Here is a 477-nt window from a genome sequence, read left to right on the forward strand (position 1 = left end):
AAGAAAGAAAGAAAGAAAGAAAGAAAGAAAGAAAGAAAGAAAGAAAGAAAGAAAGAAAGAGAGAAAGAAAGAAAGAAAAGAAAGAAAGAAAGAAAGAAAATGAAAAGAAAAGAAGACAAGGAGGATAGTGAGGGAGCACATAGAAGGCAAGGAGACAGGAAATAGTGCTTGGCGCAAGGTATCCTCTAATTGCCTGCATCTGATTTATATGTTTGTCCACGTGGGAGATCCCCAGCCCAACCAAACAGGCCAAGAGAGACAAGCCAGAGCAAACTCTACGAGTACATGCACTACAACTCAGCACACAATCTCCCTGAAATCTGTCCCTGAGTCTGGCTAGAGATAGGCCAGATGATAGGCAGGGACTTCTGGGGTGACACATCACACTGCCCATGTCCAGTCTGCTCCAAACTAGAGATGCCAATTCCCTTGAATGCATATCTCACTGCATCTCCAGAGCCATTCTGTGTCATGCCA

This window comes from Pteropus alecto, unplaced genomic scaffold, assembly GCF_000325575.1.
Source record: "Pteropus alecto unplaced genomic scaffold, ASM32557v1 scaffold24, whole genome shotgun sequence".
Lineage (NCBI taxonomy): Eukaryota > Metazoa > Chordata > Mammalia > Chiroptera > Pteropodidae > Pteropus > Pteropus alecto.